The following is a 20,206-nucleotide window of genomic DNA, read 5'->3' as shown; positions in this document are numbered from 1 at the left end:
TACCAACTACTTACCTTGGGCATGAGGATTGGGAATTATCTGTCTTGTCAGATTATCTGTGTTCAGTCCATGCCCTTTCCCTCTTTTTACCATTATGATCTCAGGTAAATTACTTAGCTCTCTCTGCCTTATTGGAAGAAATAAGATTATTGCTAGAACTAAGTGAAAGGATACATGCACACTTAAAAGAATAGTTGACACATAGTTTATAAAGTTTTGATAAATTGTGAACAGTGTTATTACTGTATTCATCAGTGTTCTCATTAGGCCAAAAATTCACTTGATTTAATTCATTAAAAAGCAATGGGTACAAATGGGAGTATGTTAGGCTCATAGTCTCATGCATAATTTAGAAGTTATTTCATGAGCGTGTCTACGTAAAGATAGACACATTTAATAATGAAACAAAAAGAAAAATGTGTGACCTCAAGCGTCCCTACTATGCTGCACCATATGAGAACCATCCTGAAATTTATAGCATTATGTTCATATATATTTGGACTGTCTTCTGGATTTTGGGTTCTTCCAGCTTTATAAAAAAAGAGCAGCTGTGATTTTGAAGCAGTTGCCAACTACTTGTGCTTGAAAGGCAGAAGTTCTGTAAAGGAAATTTTCTTATCAGTATAGAGGAAAAAATTTAATGGGGTATGATTCCTTCAGAGTGTCAAAGTGATTCAAAATAAAATAATAACATCGAAGCCACGTTTGTTCAGGTCCCACTAACGCCACATCCGCAGTCGGGCCATATAATCAACTTGCTCTTCACAAGGAGGAGACAGAACCTGCCCATCAATTCAGATAGTCTTGGGGCAGTTATGTAGTTATGGAAAATAGCATACTTGCTAACCCTGCTGCTCACAAACTTCTCTGACATCCATTAATCCAGTGTAATGATTTGATGATAAGAACAACATAGATTCAAGTGTATATTTGAGGCAAAAAAAATAGTCATTTTACATATAAGGAAATTATCATAGATATCGAATAAAAACACAGTACGTTTGTGTGAGATCAAGTAGGTATTATGGACTGAATGTGTCAGCTTGAAACTCCTGTGTCCAAGACCTCACTGCCAATATGATGCAGAAGGGGTCTTTGGGAGGGAATTGGATTTAGATGAGGTCATGAGAGTGGAGTGGTCTTATAAGAAGATGATCATGAGGACACAGTGATAAGCTGTCCACCTGCAAGCCAGGAAGAGGGCCCTTACCAGGGAATGAAATGAGCCAGCACTTTGATCTTGGACTTCCCAGCCTCTAGAACTGTGATAAATAAATTCTGTTCTTTAAACTACCTGGTTTTGCTATGGCAGTCTGAGTTGACTAGGACAGTATGCGTTGAAAAAAATTATCCTCTATTACTTTAGGAGAACTCATAGTTGGCTTCATGAAAATCTTTAATTTGACATGATGTCATTCTTTGAGATGATGTCCTGTCTTAGATTTCCCTGGAGTGTGCTGTCTCCCATCGTGATGTTCTCAGGATGCTCTTACCCTTAGCATTGTATTTGTCCCGAGTCAACCGTAATTATAGATTCAGTCACCCCACTGGATTCTGAGATCTTTTAGGTCCCAGCTTCCCTGAGTCCTTTGTGCCTACTACCATGTCTTGGACAAAGTATGCTTTCAGTAATGTTTAACTGAAAGAGTGAAACAGGGATACATATGTTTTACTTTCCTCACATTTCACTTGGCTTCTGACTGCCAATAACAGTTACATTATAATTATAAGAGTAATTCACGTTAGGCCTTTCCACTGTTATTTAAAGTCCTCAATCCCATTTTGAATGAGAACCTCATGCCTTGGGTTTTATAGAATGCATACCTAATATGTAAGTATATCAAATAAAGATGCAATACATAAGAGGCACCACTAAGTGTTAAATGTGGATGAACACAGTAGAGCCTTGATGTCCACATCTCAGAATATGACTTCTAATTTCCAGTAAAGTTATGGAGAGTGGAAAGTTACCATGAAAACATATTTTCTCCTGAAGTCTATACATCATTTTTCTAAGTGTTTCCTGCCCTGGGCCACCACTCTTCTTAAACACATATTGAAGAAGCACAGAGTTCTTTACTGAATCCCAAACATCATCAGCACAGGGACAAATGCTTAGCTGAGGCTCACATCTATCATTCTGGTTGGTACATATGGTAATTTTCTCTAAATTGGCTGGTTTTCTCAGGCTACTGTATCATCCTGAGATATTAAGTTTTTAAATTGGCTCTTCCCACCTCTTTTAAAGTTAGATGGCTGATTGCTGTCACATAATTTAATGATCTAGTCCAATCTATACAATGACTGTGTAACATGGGCTAGATAATTGTAGATGAATTGCATGCCATTAATCAGTTGGCTTTTTGTTCTTACATGTTCCATTGCTTATCATTCAAGGAAGAAAATTGTCTTTTGACAGGGGTCCCATTGCAGCCTTTTTACTGTCCAATAACATCAAGGCTGAGATTTCAAAAGATAAATGAGAATGATATAAGTGGGGCGGGAGAGTACTTAGTTAAAAGGCCTGTTTATCTAGGGATTATATTTGGAGATGTTAAAAATTTCCCTGTATTGTTTGGGGATTGGTTATATAAGGTTTTTATATTTTGAAACGTAAAAATAGGTAAAATAGATTTTCTCTTTTGAGATTCATCAATTTATGCAAGAGACTACCCTTCATCGTGAAAAGAATAACACCAAAATTCTAACTTTTGGTAAACATCCCCACTCCTTCCGCCCCCAGTTAACAATAACTATATTGGCAGTGGAACTTCACCTTAGGTGATAGACTAGGCACTCTATTCATTATTATACTTTACCCTCTTACAGGTGGGAAACATGCCTTTTTAATCATTGTACTTCTACAGCCTACCTCAAGTATCTAGAATTTATTAGATACTCAATTAATGTTTCTTCAACTAACTCAATCTATTTTTGATCTGGCAAGGTTATGTCTGCTAATAAGGAGTTATTACTGGGGAAATAAATCGACATGAGCCATCTGGTGGGGAGGGTCAACAGTGAAGAAAATAGTGATATTTCTAATTGTATAGAAGGTGTATTTGGCAGTTTGGTGCAAAGTAAAGTTCCATGGCATAACGGTTAGCACCCTGGACTCTGAATGCAAAGTAAAGGCCCCACTTATACTCATCATGCGTTATGGAGTTGTAATTTTGTTTTATTTAATCTTTAAGGATGACAAAATCAAATGAGATTTCAAAATAATCTTTTGTTAAACATTATATCTGTGTCATTATATTTACATACACGTGTATTACCTATATGTGCAAGTATATGTGTTCTTTTTATATCTTGTAAGTTAACCCTAGACTTTATGAGTTAAATTCCTGATTGAACCACTTGTAGCAAATCAATCCTCTGTTGCATCTCAATGCAGGGGCCAGGAAAGGAGGTGGCCTTTGCTTGTCTTATAGACAGATTTTCTTGATGTTATACCAGATGTTCTTAAATGTACTCTCTGTTCTTCTTAGAGTGTTTCCACTTGTATCCTCTGGGGCAATGACTGGCAGTCAGGAAAGTGTGCTTCTTGATAATAACTTGGAGGCAAACCCTTACTCTTGTGAGGAGACTGATGGGCCCTAATAATTATGGAAGCAAAGTTAAAAATCTAGAGGAAAACATTGTTACAAGGTTATTTCAGCCTTAACATAAAATATTTATTTCCTTTAAACAGAAAATATTTGAGCAAAGAATATCTTACCAATGACATTTATTTTATTAAAATGATTTATTAAAGATTTAGGTGGAAACAACAGCAAAAGAAGAAAATAATAAAAAAAAAAGATTTCTCCCAGTCTTTTCTAACTGCATCTTCACCTATACAAATCTTTGCTTATTCATAACTCCTATTGCTTTCTCTGAAAACTTTCATTTTAGTATAAGCTATAAGATGGCACCCCTTGATGAAAAGCAGATGTTTTTTGGTTGCTTCTTTTTCCTTTTAAGAGTGTTTGGATTTTTTTTTTCAGTACAATGCGTAACGCTAACTCTTTTTAATAAGCAAGAACATAGCCATGGTACTTCAGTGAGAACAGGGTAGAGAGGCTGGCAGTCATAGAAGGAGAGCTTCATCAAACACCAGGACATACGAATGTGTAAGAATGAATGATCAGAAGTGGGCTCTAAATCAATTTTATCTTCACCATTTTAACATCAAGAAGAGTTGTTAGTTGTAAACCAATTGTTATGCAACTTAATGAACTAATTAGGAAAATCAGTTGCAATAATAGTATTGGTGCAAACTGATCTGAATATAAAAAGTAGAATTAGAATTCTAATACAAAACTTTCCCAACTAGAAAGACTACATAATGCTGCCGATAAGATCTGTTCTTTGTAAAATTAATCATAGGCAGTTCTTCATTTACTACATTTGATTTCTATAATCCATTCTTCTCTAATTGTGCTACACCACATTGTTATACTGGTGTTATTTCTGCTGTGTGTATATGTCTTGTGGTCTGCCAGGATGGTATAGTTAATTTCCTAAGTGACATTGCATCAATTGGCTCCAGTATTATTTTTCCTATTTCTTTGCTTCCTTTAGTGAATGAATGGCTGTCATCCAGAGAGATATAAAATATCAAGACCTCTGCTCAAAGACTACACTTGGACTGGTAAGAGAGTGCGGTAGCTGCCTGTTTGAATCACAGATAGGGCTGGAGCATTCTGGAACAAATTCACAAGTAATAGAGAAAAGTCATACAAATATCGCTTAGACCGTTTTTAACATGGAATGTTCAAAAGATGGAATTATAAACTCCAGAAGACATATGTCAGTTGTCACTCCTATCTTTTGTTCCCTATGTTGTGCATTTTGTTGTTGTTGTTGTGTAGTTTTAATATAAACAAAATATTTTCCTCAGAGGTGACTGGGTAATTGTTTTGATAGTTACATAATTTTATATCTTAGTGATGCAATATTTATGCATGCAATTCAAGTTATCTGTTATAAAAGAAACTATTTAACCATAGTGGACTAATGGTATGTAGGGAAAATGGGTGTCAAAAGGAAATTTATTATATCTTCCAAGTACTGCTTTCTGTGATAAAATACAATTTGTATGATTGTGAAGTAGCATTGTTTATTTTTCCAGTCAAAAAGTCACTGTCAAAAGTATGTTTGGGGAGGAAAAAATGGCCTTAAAACAAATGTATCACAGGGAATATCTAGGTTGTTAAAAAAAAAAAAAAACCTAGGGCAGTATGTTAAAAATGAACATTTCCAATACAATTTGTCACCCATGCATAAATCTTGCTGACATTTTCAGTCACTTTAATAGCCTGCCCATTTTATAAATCAGTATGAACTTGCACAGTTGCAAAAAGTGTGTATTTTGAACATCTCATTTGCATACTTTACCAAAAGCCAATGAGGCAGTGGGAGCAGCACTGGTGATCATAATACGTGTTTGGGGAAAGGCAGAGAAATCACTAATGGCTTTGCCTTTAGGGATTTCTGTACTCCATAGGGGACGAAAATGAGAAATATTTTTCAAACAGCAGGGGTAAAGGTTTTAAAACTAGAAACACATGGAGTGATAAAGATGTTAGTGCCACAGGGCGCATAGCAGGAAAAATTTACAATGTAAAAACTGTAATTTCAGCATTAGGAAGTAATAATCGTGTTTCATCATTGTTATTAAAGCATGACCCTTAAAGTCACATAAATTAGATATAAGTTTCAAGAGAAGTTTATTAATCTTTAGCAGGAAAATATTAGGAAAGTTTATTATCAGATAAGATTTTCTGGGGGAAGACATGTTCTTTTGATGGTGTGTGTGTGTGTGTGTGTGTGTGTGTGTGTGTGTGTCTCAAGGAAATGTGTATCATTTCAAAGAGTAAATAAAATTTTGCTCACTATTATCCAGTGAGTATCAGTACTGCCTACAGATAGATTGTTCTTATTCTTTTAAATTAGCACATTTCAGGAGATAACATGATACACACAGAATGGACACTGACCCATCTAGAATATTTCTACTTGTCCAGAGTAGAATCATAGATGGAAACTAAAGCTTGCTTTTAATACAGAATGTTACTTAGATGACATTGGTGGTACAAAAAATGTTGCTAACATAATTATTGAATTAGTAAAAAAAAAATAGGCTTCTTGGAATAGTGGAAACATTTCTGACTAAAAGATGAAGTTTTATTAGTAGCTCTATGATAAAATTAGTGAATGGTTACAGCTGAGAGGGGGACAAGAGCTAATAGTTATCAGTGGACATTAACAAGAAAGAATAGTTTATGTAAAAAAGATAGTTTATTTTGTGGTGAATATGTTGCTCTGGAACTGAATGTGTAGATAATGGGCAAAGTATTATTTTTACCAACTAAGACTTCTTTCAAAGGTCTGCTTTAGAGTTATGAGTTAAACCTGTATCTTTGCATAATTATTTAGGTAGAACTCAATTTTACCAAGTTAAGAGGAAAAATTTTGTCTCTAGATTAATCTTTCAATTTTCTTCTCATACTCTGTTTTAACATTTATGGAATAGATGGTGAGTTACAAAACACAAAATTTATATAAAATAATTTTAGGATAGCAAGTATTCCTCAAATACGTTATAAAGAGAAGCAAACCAAATTTGTATTAGTACAAAATCAGAAATACACATTATTGTATATGAGTAAAAATTGTAGAAAATATAAGAAAATATAAATAAGCATAAAAAGTAACTATTTTCTACAACACAAACATGGCCACTTTTAACATTCTCACCTGCACTATTCCAGAATTCTAAGAATATGTATATATCTATATATATCTATATAGATTCTTATAATTTTGTTTCATACCAACTAATATAGAAATATACTTTTAAAATGTATGAGTGTTATTACTTTTGGCGCATAACATTAATGAGCTGTATATCAGCAATGATGGCCAAGTAGAAAACATATAGAATTTGATAGAATGAACCTTTAAGATTATTTAAAATTGTATTAATTAAATGCAAAAGACTTCCAGTAAGATACTAAGCTTGTGTAATAGAACCCATCTCAATAATAAGTCTGCTACTGATTTATTTAATAATGTCTTCTCATTCATAAATATTGTATATATTATTCTGTTATCACTAATTATTTTAAATTTTTTGTGATATTCAAAATTCTTTCAGATAGATGGTGACTTCTATCCTCTTTCAAAAGCAGTAGCCATCCATAGTAGTAAGTTGACTGACAGTCTGTCGTCCATTGCAGAATCATAAGTAAATCATTTTTATTGTGTTTGTTAATTTGCTGCAAGGAAAACAAAAGGAGACCCAGTGCTAGGAAATTCATGAGAGACAAGATGAAGAAACTACAAGGGTTGAGAAAATAACCATTCTCATTGTGTTCAAACTCTTTTCAGCTACACGGAATATAGATGTAGGAATGAGATTACAGTGGAAAGAAACAGAGTGAAACTGAGTTGTTCAATGTTTCACAGGAAAAGGACCTGGTAGAGTCTGTATTACACATAGAGTGAGATAGAAATCATGAGAGAGGAAGAAAGTCAGTGAATCAAGATAACTATGGTGCTTCAATGCTAAGTCATTGGAAAAATAAATCATAATTAAGCCAGCACATGAAGAGTACTGGCAGGCTGTAAGTGGCAAGCATGGAGTCAGTTCAGATTATTGCCCATGTTTAAGGCAAGTAGAATTTGAAAATAAACCAAAATAATGAATGCATTCTGTGCTTCAAAAATAAGTAGATCTGGGGAGCCTGGGTGGCTCCGTTGGTTAAGCATCTGATTCTTGGTTTCGGCTCAGGTTATAATCTGTGAGGTCAAGACCTGTGTGGGGTTCTGAGCTGACAGTGTGGAGCCTGCTTGAGATTCTCTCCCTCTCTCTCTCTCTCTCTCTCTCTCTCTCTCTCTCTCTTTCTCTCCCCCCCCCCCACTTTGCTTCTCCCCGCCTTTCCCTCTCTCTCAAAATAAATGAATAAACTTTACAAAATAAGTAGATGGGATTCCTTTCCTTTGAGAAATCTTTTATGTTGTCCAGTAATTGGCTATATTCTTTCTGTTAAATACATATCATATTATACTATTTCAAAGAAACGTTCATTCTGTTCAGCAAAGAGTGAGATCTTAAGTTTGGAGAAATTCACATTGTAGAAAATAAATATCCAGATATCCATGCTGTAGAGTGAGAACTGTTCTAATGTGTTAGTTAGCTTTTGTTAGGTTATGTGGTAGTAACAAATTGCCATCAGATTTACACAGACACTTTTTTTCATCATATGACATGTCTACAATTACACATTTTATGTGGCTCTGACTTAAATTCATTCTGGGTTCCAAATTAAAAGATCACTATGAAACAATATGTCCCTTAAATCATTCTGTCAAATCTTACATTTCACTAGCCAGAGAAAGTCACATGGCATACCCAGTATCTATGCTATATCCATGTAGCATTCCATACGAAGGTCCTGTAAATGGCTGGAAGATAGGTTGCAACTCACAACCCTCGTATGGAGAAAAGAGGATAATTTGGGGACGATAATGAAATTTGTTATATTTGTAAATACAATAATATAATTTGCCACATTGGTAACTTTGAAATTAGAGTATCTAACTGCAAAAAATCCATATTCCTTTAATTAGATTCCTATAATTAGATATTATATATATAACTATATATATAACTATATGTATATAGTTATATATAACTATATATATAACTATATGCATATAGTTATATATAACTATATATATAATGTTTAATATATATTTAAAATATATATTCAATGCTTATTTTTGAGAGGGAGAGAGAAGGACAGCACGAGTCGGGTAGGGGTGGACAGAGATACACACACACACACACACACACACACACACACACACACACACACACAGAATCTGAAGCAGGCCCCAGGCTCTGAGGTGTCAGCACAAAGCCCGATGTGGGGCTCAAACTCAAGCTGTGAGGTCATGACCTGAGCTGAAGTTCGATGCTTAACTGACTGAGCCACCCAGGTGCCCCTGGAATATAATTTTATGCTAAACATGTTATTGGTTGGAAGGTAAAAGACACAGTAGAATTGGAGAGGTTAGAAAGCAGTGCTGATAATTTCATTAACAAAACAATTGAAAAGGCAAAATCAAAAGAAGAAACCAAGGAGGCAGGGAGGCTTTTCAGGCTCACTTTATTCTCCAGCGGGAATCTTTGACATAAAGAGTGGAGTTGTTAGTATCTGTGGTTCAGCCCGCTAGTTGCCCAGGAAAATCTATACTCTTTTTCTATCATGGTAATTGAATTTGCACCTAAGATGTAACTGCCCAGCCAGACAGTCAATTTCCAGGCTTTCTCTTCAGTTAAATCTTACCATGTGACGAAGGTCTTTTCAGTGGAATATTGGTGAGTATGATGTCTGCCACTTCCAAGTCTGTTTCCATAAACAAAAGTTCTACGTGTACTACTTCTTGCTCCCCCTGCCTTCTCTGGAGATGGAAAGTAATGATTATTCTGTCTTTGAAAATCACATATTGAGGGGCACTCGGGTGGCTCAGGTGGTTAAGCATCCAACTTCGGCTCAGGTCATGATCTCACGATTCATGGGTTCGAGCTCCAGCGTCAGGCTCTGTGCTGACAGCTCAGAGCTTGGAGCCTGCTTCAGATTCATTGTCTTCCTCTCTCTCCATGCACCTCCCCCACTCTCTCTCAAAAATAAATAAACATTGAAAAATTAAAAAAAAAATGAAAACCACGTGTTGAAGTTGGAAGAGCTACTGTAGCCTGAGTCTCCCTCTGTTCCTAAGCCGTATCAGGAATACCTGCCCTTCACTGTTACATTAAAGAGAAAGAAAATTCTGTTATGTTTGAGCTGCTAACACTATTTATGTATTATAGGGATTTACTTTTCCTAATACATTGTCCTTCTTGCAATAAATTTTGTTTTTAGTCATTACATATATTTTCTGTAAAACATGCATTCTCTGTTTCTTCCTTGCCCAAAAAACCTTCGATGACTTCCTGTTGCCTCCAGAGAAAAATAAGAATTCTTTGTCTCACCTTTCAAAGCTCTTATAAAATGTTCCACCTTCTTGCCATTTCCCTGATATATATACACTATAAATAACAAAAGCTTTCTTTCTTTCTCTAATACTATGCACTTTTCAGCTTCTGGGCCTTCAGTTATTATGTTCTCCTTCACAGTAAAGCACCTCACTTTTTAAAAAACTATTGATTCTCTAACTCTGCCATACCCCACACATACAGTTCTCTCAACCCAGACATTAAGTATTATTTGCTGTGACAATGAATTTTTTATTAGCATATACCCTGTATCATAGATATTAATTTAAATGCAATTTTTTTTTGTATTAGGTCATCCACTCCTATAAAAGAGAGCTTGTTTCCTCTTTAGCTGGGTGTTCTTAACACACTATCCAGCTTTCAATAAGTATTTGTATCTTTTAATTGTAAAGACTATATTGAAAGGAATTGAGTAAAATTGATTAGTGGACCCTATACTATCCATTGGTGATATTTTATATCAGAGATTCAATTCAAGCTTCAAGAAATATAGTTAGTTAGAATTGACTAATATTGACTCAGGAAGGGAGACTCTGGAAAGAAGTTGACCAAAGTAAAGCCATTTCGGTTTTAGGCTCACCCTTAACCTGAAAGTCAGCAGATCATAAAGAATCACAAGATCAGACACATGGAAAACCACAGGAGCCCACTCCGTCTGGCAATAAAAGGCACAAAGGCTGGACATTCTTCAAATTGCTCCCTGTGGTTAATTCCAAGACCCTAAGAATGGAAAAACGAACTGCCCGATGTGAATAATAAACCCAAAGTTAAAGAGTAAGCCCTTCCCTATCTGGTTAGCTAATTAAAACAAAAACAAAAACAAAACTTTGAAAACTCTTCATTGGAGGCAAAGGGTGATGGTGGGAGGTGCTCTTTCCCATCTGGGAGGAGAGATTGCTACTTTGTCTGTGAAATAGCTCCTTTCTTAATTCTATACTTAACAATCTTGTTCCTTTCTCTAAATGGCTTGCTCTTGAATTTTTTCTAATGCAAAACCAAGAATCTTCTTGGAAAGGACCTGAGGCCCTCCCCCTGTATGCTGCGTATGAACATTGATGGGTAAAGATGACCATTGGATGTAATATGGATTAGACTAATATCTTAAATTTTAAAAGACTAGGTTTTGCCAGAATGAGACATTACTTTTGCACAAAAAAAGTATTCTGTTGCCAAGAATTTTTCCAACCTTCAAGCTGTGAACATATTTTGAAGCAAAAGGGAACATATCAATAGGCGGGGTGGGATACCCCATCAACGAAAGGCTGAATTTATGTATTAAATACTGGTCTCTCTATTGTCACATAAATTTTACTTTTGTCAACTCAAGTCAAATATCACAATGACTTTGTCAGTTCATCCATGATTCTTAAAGATTTGGACCTCAGAATTTATCTGAGATTTTTGCGAAAGTGATCCACGTCATGATTTGTTAAGGATATTAATTCTCTTTTTCAAATAATTTAAGCTGTTATTCTGTAATTCCTTTGGGCTTTCAGTATCTCACTTTTACTTACGGATTTTTTTAGGATACTCATATTTTTACTTTGTACAGTAACATAAAGTAGATAATGCAATATTGACTTTTTAATTCCTATAATGTATTTGTGGTTACAGAAAATTGTGACAAAAGAAAAATTAGATGTAACTCATGAAACGTTGGATTGTTTGTAACACAAATCTTTTTATGGTACATGAATTGTTACAAAAAACTGAAGTTACACTTGTTTACTCTCAGTTTTCTCAAAAGTAACCAACCGTAGCATCTTCTACAGGATATTAAGATAAATGGGGTGCCTGGGTGGCACAGTCAGTTGAGGCTCCAACTTTTGATCTCAGATTAGGTCATGATCTCACAATTGCTGAGGTGGAGCCCCAAATTGGTCTCTGTGCTTATGGTGTGGGGTCTGCTTGGGATTCTGTCTCTCCTTCTCTCTGCCCCTCCTCTACTTGTGCGTGTGTGTGTGTGTGTGTGTGTGCGCGCGTGTGCATGCTCTGTCTCTTTCAAAATAATCTTTTAAAGAATTTAAGATAAGCAAGTAATTGGGATACCTGGATGGCTCTGTGAGTTGGGCATCTGACTCTTGATCTCAGCTCAGATCTTGATCTTGGGGTCCTGAGTTTTAAGCTCCGCACTGGGCTCCCTGTTGGGCGTGAAGCCTACTTTAAAAAAAAAAAAGATAAGCAAGAAATCCTCCTAATGACTCCTAATGAATGAGAATTCAGGAAAATAACAGAGTTGGAACAAATTTGTAATTACTTAATGGTAACAGGTTTTTCAAAATTGAGATTTCCAAACTGAGATTACATATGGCAAGAACAGTGTTCTCTGGCTCTTGAGTTAAAAGTAGGCTAAAATATCACAGACCTTGAAGTTCATGAGACTCAATCACAAGTTGACATGAACTCAATCACAAGTTCAAATCAATATGGATTTGAATTGTCAATCCTGATGTTGGCTCTGCTCAGTGAATTTTGTTAACATCTGTGAATAAAGGGACAACACTATAATAAAATTTGCACAAGCAATTGTGGACTAATTTATTAAATAGAACGGGCAGAAGGCCCTGAATTTTATGGCTCATGTAAGAATCCATACTGATTCTCTTGATGTGGAATTCATACATTGGCTACCTAAAGAAGATTATTTTCAGGAGAAAAAGCTATATTTTTTGAATATATCATTAGCATATATCCTATGCTAGTATTTCTGAAAACAAATGGTATTATCCAACTCTGGTTCAATTGAATAATTAATGGATTCATTAAAATGTATTAAATGTATAGGATATATCAACAGCTGTCCCAGGTTTTGAGGATAAAAACATATCCATAAATAGCATCTAAAAAAAATCTAAAGAGGAATGTAGTGCTGTATCAATTAGCATTTTCACAGGAAAGGGATGGAGCATTCAAATTAAGATTATTCAATTAACTAATAAAGAGTTTAATTGTAAGGATAGGGCAGAATTTAGGTAATCCACATTGGATAGTGGGTAACATGAATTTAGTAAGGGCCATGGGTAGCCCTACCCCACCTCGGCTTTAAGGAGCAAAAGGCACGATTGTTTGCCACACTTGAAGACAGACAAAGGGCTGTCATGGAGGTGGACAGCTGACAGGGGCTAAATACACCAGCCCTTGTGACCCTGCCAAGACTCCCGCTGAACTTCCCTCTGCTACCTAATCTCCAAAACCCAACGTTGTAACAACCAGAAGCGAGAGGGGAAATATGCTCATTAAAGTCGGTAAGATCAGCCTCAGAGGACAGGATGAAGAAAGGTGGAGGGAAGATGGGAGAGAAAAAGCCATCTAGACCAATGATTGTATCTGTTTTATGGATGAGGAAACTAGAAAAGCCATAGCTAATAAATGGCAGAGCTAGGATTCAAAGCTACCTTGGTCTGATTAATAGCCTTTCCCACTTTACAGCAATGTCTGATGAATGGCTTTTAGTCTCAGAGGATTTACAGTATTATAAAGGCTAAACTATAGAGAAGAGAGCAATGTAGTGTGAATCAGTATCAAGAGGTCAGGTAGGTTTCCCAGTCTGTAGCATAGTTGTCCTTTGTCTCCTCAAAGGTGCAAAAGGAGGAACCTCCATGTACTTCTTCTATCTAGGAGTGGGTTTAGAATTGGCTCTTGCTCAGGTGAAAATGATGAGAGGACATCTGAGAAGCATCACATCACATAAGCGTTGCACTGTTCATTTAAAGATATTGGTTGTAGCAGCAAGGCAAACTTCTTGGTCCCATACTTTCTCTATGTACAACCTTTGTCTAGAAATATTATTTTTGTTTTGGCATTTGGGGAGAATTGCTGGAGGCTACAAATATTTTAACTTGGGGATTTAGAGTCTTGTTGTTGTGACTGGCTTTGAAGATCCAGGTAGTGTGAACTTTATCTCTGTTCATCATACTCAAACTTTTATTCTAAATCTAGAATTGCCATAGAAGTACTTTTCTTGTCAGATGGCAAAATTTAAAATGATTAGAAAGTACTTTGGAAAAGACGAAGCCTGCTCTTTCTTCTCAGCCCTGCATGTGTGGAAATATTCTGTAAAACTCCAGTGTCAGCATCCAAACATAAAGGATGCCACTGTGCATTCACAAAACCCCTTATATTATACTATGGGATCATTTTCAACCGTTGTCACTGTGCTACAAAGGACAGCTTAATAACTCTGGTCTAAACTCTGTGATTACATACACTCAGATGCTAATTTGATATAATTGAGTGTGCTCTTTTGTTGGATTCTACATTCAGTTTATGTTTAATATGGGAAGACTGTATTTAGTAATGGTTATCAAGGGTAGAATAAGCCCCACAGGTGTTTCCCCAGAATCAAGCTTCTAAGTCACCTTTTCCATTAGCTGCTAACATTGTTAATGTCTGAGGCAGCTGGTGCAGGAATGAGAGAAATCTGTAGTTCCTTTACTTGGGACAAGATTCATTTAATCCACATCTGACTGCTCTGTTTCTATGGCACATCTGTTTGAGTGACACAATGTATGCATTTTTTTTTTTTTTGCTTCTCAAACATTTGCAGTTTTGTAAGATTATCTATAACAAGATGCCTGATCATTTCTTGGTCTCCTATGAATCAATTTATAAATTCCACAAATACAAGATTCAGATGTACTTTGTCACCAAAGGTGAGGTGTTTTGAGTTTTGAACTTTGTTAATTCTGAATGCTTCTGTGTTTTTCTTAATTTGAGAGTCACAGTTTGTCTGCAATTTCACTGTCTTAGCAGGAGGTAACAGTAAAACCTAATCTATTACAAGTAATATAATCATTTTTTGAATAACGTCTTTCAAGAGTATCATCTAGCACCTATGTTTTTTGTTTGATTTCTTATTTTTTAATTATTTTCTCATAAACATAACATACTAAGATTAATAGGTAAACACACACACACACACACACACACACAAATATATATTTGTAACTAAATGTGAACTTCCTAGGACAATCACAGTCTTTGTTTCCATAACTAGTCACATGTTGTATCTTGAATCTGCCTAGAAACTTTGGATGCAGTATTAATACTGTTCCTCAGTAATTTTGAAACCATGAGTTAATATAGATTGCATTCGTATTTGAAATTATTTGCTTATCTATCTCTGGACAGACACATAGGACTCTAGCCCATTTTGGGAACTTGGTCATGTGACACTTGAGCCAATTCAGTGTGATCAGAATTGACAGCCATAATGTCTGAGAAGAAGGTTTAAGAACTATTAGATGCATCATGTTCTCTTCCTGCCATGAAATGGCAGCTCCTAGATGCTGACTCCTTCAGATTACTCCTCCCATCCTAGCTGAAAAGACAAGTGAAGCAGAGATGATCTCTAACTTAAATGCAATGCAAGCAACCATATCCAGTCTTTTGTTGTTGTTACCACAACATGTCAGAAAATATAACTGATAAGAAATTGGTACCTATAAACAGGATGCAGTCATAGCAAAAGTCCGAAAATATATGACATTGGCTTCAGGACTATGGATTGGGAGGTGTGGGAACTCTCAGGAGAGACAGGAAACATGGAGAAACTTTATTGAGTGGTGATGTATTTGGTATATCTGTCTCTTGCGGTAACTTGAAAGGCTGCTACTATACTTAACAAACTTGCCATTTTAAATGAAGTTGAAAAACAAAAAGTGACTGATGTGACTTGGTTGTGTTTGACGGCATTAAAGAAGTATTAAGAAAAGAATGAACTTAGAAAAAAGGTTAAAAATCATGGAAGAAAAACATGGATCTAGAAATTTCTGAAATCAGAGGATTGAAAGATACAACCATTTTCTTCAACCACTGAAAACTGGCAAATGCTTTGCATAACAAAGACTTCTTGAAGTTTGGCCTAACCCAAAGATGGAATCATGGAGGCTACTGAGTTGCCTTAGCTAAATTCCATAACAAGATTAAATTGATTCTCAGAAAAAAAAATTGGGGAGGGACAAAATGGCTTACAGGAAAAACAAAGAAACAAACAAATGGTATAGTGTTTCTGCTGAAACCTGATAATCTTTAGGTATTGACATGTCTAGGGAGAGAAAAGTATATTTCAAAAAGAGTTATAGACATTCTTACTGGAACATAAAGCTTATTAAAATCATACAGACAAGAGATTTGAGAGGTTTGTACTGCCAAGATAACTCCTAGACCGGACCAACAAACCATAATATAGCATAACAAAAAATTAGACAAAAACACAATGCGACAGTTAAAATGACATTGAGCTCTCATCTATGGACAAGATGCATCTCTTAACACTAATTAAGCCCCCAAGGAGGGTATACAATTTAATACTTTCGTTAGATGTGCCCAAGGAAAATGAGGAAGGATCGATTTGAGATGGAGCATAACCAAAGAACTTGGTGATATAATCATGAAACAGAATTGAAGACAAATTCTGGAAGATTCTTTATCCCCAAAGTAGATGGGTACCCTAAATATCTTCCAGGAGTAAGTCAGCTTTGCTATGGACCAATTATTTTGTGCCTCCCATTCTTCTTATTTTCTAACACAGTATTTATTGTGATTAACACATCCCTGTGTCACTACTGAATGTTGGGCATTGTAGGGTGCAGATAACTTATTTTTGTAGTTCATGTATCTTTGTATCAACAGTAGCCATACTCATGATGTAGAAATAAACATCAGACCCTAGACTTGAGTCTAATGTCATGATGGGTTGGGACTTTTTGAGATGCCTTCTTTGGGAAGGAGTTTGTTTATGTGCAGACAGAAGGCAAGGGAATATGTTACTAAGAGGATGAGATATAACAAATTATATTTATTGTTACCATTTATTCACCTCACTTCTGTAAGAGGATTGTGCATACCTTCCTGTTGCCAGGTGAATGAAGATTAATCTTTCTGGGAGGCATTTACTTCTGTGACCCACTGATGTGAGGCACAGCCATTTGATTTAATTTTGCCAGTGGGATAAAGGCTGAAATATCCACACTATATTTGAACAGAAATTTATGAGCCATGAAGTGGGTCGGCCATTCTCCTTTCCCTCTTCCATGGGAGTAGTATGTCCCAGAATCTAGTGACTCCTTCTGCCTGGATCCTATGATAAAGACATGAGAAGTAAAGAAGAAACACATCTGAGACACACAGCAAAAATGTAACAGGAATGAACAATAGACTTTTGATTATTATGAGATACTGAGCTTTGAAGAGGTCACCTAGGAAAGGCTGTGTGTTACCTGAATATTTTCAACTCTTTTTTCCTTTCTACTCTTCTTTCATAAGGGTATAAAGATAATAAAGGCATTTCCCAGTGACATGAGGAAAACAGCTATAATTTGGTTGCATGACAGGGCCAAGTTATGGGGAAGAGAGAGGTATGGCCTGTGGTTTCTTAACACCACAGTTTAAGACACAGGAGAGAATGTGTAAGTCAAGCCCCAAAGAGGAGGTTTCATCCTTTCAGTTTTTACACAATCATTATGTCACTCAACTCTCATCAGCATTGATAAACATACTTATTACTGTATTGAAATGTAACCATTTTCTTGACTAGGGGATATGTTCCTTCACTTTTCATATTCTCTTCAAGACAGTCTTCAGCTTATGTTAATAATATTCTCTTACTTTATGAGTTGTCCATACACTTCATCTCTGGTATTTTTGTGGCTCATGCATTTTGCAAAACAGCCTTATTACTTTTTTCACCTTTTGATAATGTGGTTTATAATGATGTTAGCTTATCTACTATACTGAACTTGACACAAAGAAAACTAGAATAAAATATTGGTCTTCAAATCTAAAGATTCAAATTGTACTACTGTAACATTACTCAAGAATGTACACAAGGAAAAATTGTCAGAGGCTTTTAAGGTGTCAGAAAGGGCAGGATCTGCATGGATAAATTATGGGAAGTTTTACTTTTTTCTTTCTATTATGCCAAAAATACCATCACCAGTCTGGCTTCTGTATTGTGTTGAGCCCAAGCTTTGATATAAGAAACTCTAAAACTCTCGAAAGCGTTTCCCTATTTATGTTGGTTTTATTTCTGTATGCTTACGTTTCTGACCATGTCTTTATTCGTTCAAGTTTCCATCTAAGGTATCTGTGCATTATGATAACCAGTCCTGTGTTAGACTATTCATCATGTAAAATTACGAAATTTTTATTGAAATTCAATTTCTATATAAATAATAGTATATCATTGTGATATGATTTGCTTAGAGAAAACCACTATTTTAATGTCATTCAGGAGCATTAGTGAGCAGTTTTTAATGTTAAGAGGAAAATAATTTTTAAAATAACACCAAGACTGGGGCGCCTGGGTGGCGCAGTCGGTTAAGCGTCCGACTTCAGCCAGGTCACGATCTCACGGTCCGTGAGTTCGAGCCCCACGTCAGGCTCTGGGCTGATGGCTCAGAGCCTGGAGCCTGTTTCCGATTCTGTGTCTCCCTCTCTCTCTCTGCCCCTCCCCCGTTCATGCTCTGTCTCTCTCTGTCCCAAAAATAAATAAACGTTGAAAAAAAAATTAAAAAAAAAATAAAATAAAATAACACCAAGAATGTGGGTTCTATAGGAAGGAATGAAGAATTATTATGATAATATTAATACATAATTTATTATTTCTACTTGATAGTAACAATAATATCAATTTTGTTAGTCCTTATTGTATGCCAGGCCTAATTCTAAGCTCTTTCCATATTTTATTTCATTTAACCATAAGGAAATCCCAAGAAGTGTATATTTTACAGATATATATTTAAAAATTTTTTAGTCTTTATTTATTTTTGAGACAGAGAGAGAGAGACAGAGTACAAGCAGGGGAGGAAAAGAGAGAGGGAGACACAGAATCCAAAGCAGGCTCCAAGCTCCGAGCTGTCAGCACAGAGCCCAAAGCAGGAACTGAGCCAAAGTTGGCCGCTTAACCGACTGAGCCACCCAGGTGCCCCATGCGGGCGTACATTTTTAAAGGTGAGGAAACTCAGGCAGAGTTAAGAAACTTGCTCATGGACATAGCTAATAAGTGGTGGATATATCAGCAATATAAACCAGAACCTGTCTTTTAAAATTTAATAGATTCACAAATACCAACATTAAAATTATGATTATTCTTTAGATTTCTCAGACTTCTACTAATACATCATAAGTCAGAGGTTTAGTTTTGTAGGGAAAAACTCAGATTCAATCCCTCATCTAAACCTTATTATTATGGTAGAGATGATTTGTGTTTACTCTGCATGTAATAAGTTTTGTTAAGTTATCTCAAGTCACTAGGTATTTTATTTGTGGGTGTTACTCCCTAATTTAGGAGACTCTAAAAAGGCTGGGAGGATGATTTATTCATCTTGTTGACTCTACTTCATCAATGCCACTCATTGTAGCTTCTTGTACGTAAAAGACACTGTCTCATTACTTCTGTAGGTTCTTTTTTTTTTTCCCCTGACTTTCTACATCAGTCCTAACATCTGACTTGATAGGATGTTTTCCTTGATCCTCACAAATGGATCATTCATACAGAATCACAATGCAATCATCCAGTATCTCAGGGCAGCCTCTTCTGAAGTATTCAAAGTATCTGTTATTAGGCAAGATGTGTATAGGTGTATTACCTCACCAGACCAATCTGAATTTTCCAGTCATTCTTCTTTAGTCCAAAAAAAAAAAAACAACAACAACAACAAAAATGTCTTAACCTTGTGCATATTTCCTGCATCATCCCTATAGCTATTTTCAGAGTATTGTTCATTCAGTTTCTTTATCCATGCATTGGATCCAGATTTCCTTCATTTCTGTTCCAACTAATGGAACTTGCAGAGCTCTGAGAATGCTTTGCACATGTAAATTCATTTAGTACAGAAACACGAAAGGCACTTGAGCCATGTGAATAGAATTGAGTTGAAATGCCCAACCAAGATCATTCTGTGAAGAAATGCATTTGATCTAAATTCATTTGAAGGGGGTAGTGTTAGATAATGTGGTATAATTAGATGAGCTAAACTGTCTAGGAAGTTCAGCAAGAAGATACTGTACAATTTTAGCTATCAATGGTTAAATGGACTTTAGTGATATGTAGTAGATACCCCTGGGTATAAAAAAAATGCATTCCATGATAAAATAATGCACGTGACACATTTGGCCAGAGTGTTTTGAAATAAAAACAAGCATTTTGTTTAT

At 35.7% G+C, this 20,206-nt stretch overlaps 1 long non-coding RNA gene across 2 annotated transcripts in view; it reads left to right on the top strand.

The window, feature by feature from the left end:
- The window catches only part of LOC109502680, a 799,154-nt gene that overhangs the window by 526,955 nt on the left and 251,993 nt on the right, over nucleotides 1–20,206 (top strand). The window contains exon 9 of one of the 2 annotated variants that reach the window (XR_006583187.1): nucleotides 4,567–4,636. This is a non-coding gene — a long non-coding RNA (uncharacterized LOC109502680). Of the gene's footprint in view, nucleotides 1–4,566; nucleotides 7,723–20,206 lie in introns of those variants that run through there. The other variant, XR_006583188.1, reaches the window with a different exon arrangement.

This window comes from Felis catus, chromosome C1 (genome assembly GCF_018350175.1).
Source record: "Felis catus isolate Fca126 chromosome C1, F.catus_Fca126_mat1.0, whole genome shotgun sequence".
Lineage (NCBI taxonomy): Eukaryota > Metazoa > Chordata > Mammalia > Carnivora > Felidae > Felis > Felis catus.
Note: the sequence above shows the minus strand (reverse complement) of the source record. Positions and strands in the feature narration are given on the sequence as shown.